The sequence below is a fragment of the Mastomys coucha genome, unplaced genomic scaffold (genome assembly GCF_008632895.1).
Source record: "Mastomys coucha isolate ucsf_1 unplaced genomic scaffold, UCSF_Mcou_1 pScaffold14, whole genome shotgun sequence".
Taxonomy (NCBI): domain Eukaryota; kingdom Metazoa; phylum Chordata; class Mammalia; order Rodentia; family Muridae; genus Mastomys; species Mastomys coucha.
This window is the reverse complement of record NW_022196896.1, coordinates 114670842-114672871: the sequence shown is the minus strand read 5'-3', so window position 1 is coordinate 114672871 and position 2030 is coordinate 114670842. Positions and strand designations below refer to the sequence as shown.

General features: G+C 51.9%; 1 protein-coding gene across 9 annotated transcripts in view; it reads right to left on the bottom strand.

Annotated features, from left to right (window-relative positions):
- Sh3bp4 (SH3 domain binding protein 4) overlaps positions 1-2030 on the bottom strand; it is an 82249-nt gene that overhangs the window by 48876 nt on the left and 31343 nt on the right. For all 9 annotated transcript variants that reach the window (XM_031368352.1, XM_031368353.1, XM_031368356.1 and 6 more), the window contains exon 2: positions 522-600. The gene's annotated coding sequence lies outside the window, so the exon portion shown is untranslated. The remainder of the gene's footprint in view (positions 1-521; positions 601-2030) is intronic.

The window sequence follows — 2030 nt, the reverse complement described above, 5'->3', positions numbered from 1 at the left end:
GAGAGAGAGAGAGAGAATGTGTGTGTGTGATCTGTAACCTCAGGGCCAATGGAACTAAGTGCTCATCACTGGACTTGAGAAACTCATGTTAGAATAACAGCTCCTTTGTGCAAAAGCCACCGGCCCTGCCCCATGCTGTCACCAGAGACAGCAAGCTGCCGGGCTGGTTTGTCCATAGGACATGAATGGGAATTCTCAGAAAGTAAACATGAACGTGGCCACCCCGGAAACACACAGGTGCCAGCCTCAGGCAACTGACCTTTGCCAGCCGGGCACACTGGGAACTGGAGGAGATGAAGAGAGAGGGTTATAAGGGAGGTGCTGGTGGTACCTGTGAAAGGACACGTCACCGGAAACTTCTGAAAGTTATTTCCCCTTGCTTCGCTTGAGTCTTTGTGTGCTGGAAGCCTTCCCTCCTCTCAAACCCCGACATGTACTCACTGGTCTGTGCATCTCAGGAACCAAATGCTGCCCTACTGGGTGCAGGTTAAAGGGAGCAACCTTATCCAGGGCCGGCTTACCTGCTGGGGGATGTTGGCTTTCTGAGGTCAGAGGAAGAACTCCAAGACCCGATCTTCCATCCAAGAGAACAGGGATGCCCTGGGAGACAGAAAGGGCAGCGTGAGAAGATTCTGGGAGTGGGCTCTGTTGAAAGTCTTTGTAGAGGTGGGGGTAGGGATACACAGCGAGGGAGCAGATCCCCACTGCAGGCTCCCCAGGGCTGCGCTGCTGGAAGGACACAGCAACCATCTCTGGGCTACCTCTGCTCCAGTCACTAGTTCTCATCAGAGCAGTAGCCAAATCCAGGCAGATTCCAGTCCAATGGAGCAGTGTGGTCCCCCCTGACATACCTCAAGTTATCTTGGTGACACAGCAAGACAGCCACAGAATGACCACCAGCAAGGGCAGAGTTGATCACCATGCACCATGTAAGATATAGTAGGTCTATAAAGGCTTGAGTTCCCAGCGCCATCGACCCCGGGTCAACTTTTGAGAACTGGGGTGGTTGTGCTGATGTGCACATTTATAGGAATGCTGCCCTGGGCGGCGTAGGAGGAGAAGAGTCCATTCTGGATACCTTCCTACCTCAAATGGCATGCTATACGCAGCAGCTGTCATGCACACAGATCCATATCCGTGCCCCATGCCTTCACAAACCAGCACCTGTGTCCCCGTCCCTGCATCTACGTAACATACACCCACAGAGCTTCATCTCTGGTTCAATGGAAATACAAATCCCAGATGTACCAAAAGGTGGAAAGCAGAGAAAGTTGCCCCGCCAAAGTGCCCCAGGAAATGCCACTTGAGGAAACAGTTGGGCCTTGTAAACACAAAGGCAGTGTTTGACATCACGGGCACCAGAAAAACATCACTCCGCTCGACGTGTATCACCAGAAAGGCTAGGACACCATAAGAAGAGATGTTCATAAACAAGAGAGACCTCAATCCCAAAGGAAGCCAATGGTAAGGACCACTCAGGGCACTATGGTCTGTCTAGCTGTTTGGCTTGCTGGAGAAGGACCAGCTTTAAGTCGAAAGACTCCAAAGTACTGGGTAATCCCTGTCAGAGCACTTACAGAACTTCACAGTCAGGAAGCTCATGTCAAAAGGGGACAGAGACCCTGAACACGGCAAAGCCAGGCTTACTCAAAGGTGACCCGCTACCACCTGCCATCCCAGTACTGGGGAATGGGAGGGAGAGGTGGCTGGGACTTACTACGTGGGGATGGCCAGCAGACAGGAGCAGAGGTCACTGTTCATGTCTCTTCCTCCTGTTCTAACTCTCTGGAAAGTCAAGGTCTCTACACAATGAAAGAAAGGGTTGTGCAAAGACTAGGGAGCCAGGGCCCATCAGCTGTTGTGACATCAAAGATAACCATATGAATGGATGTGGGCAGACCAAGTTACCAAAAAGTCTGGAAGATGCCTACATCTCAACATCTGCTTCAAGAAACACCAATGCCACCGGGCAGTGGTGGCGCACGCCTTTAATCCCAGCACTTGGGAGGCAGAGGCAGGTGGATTTCTGA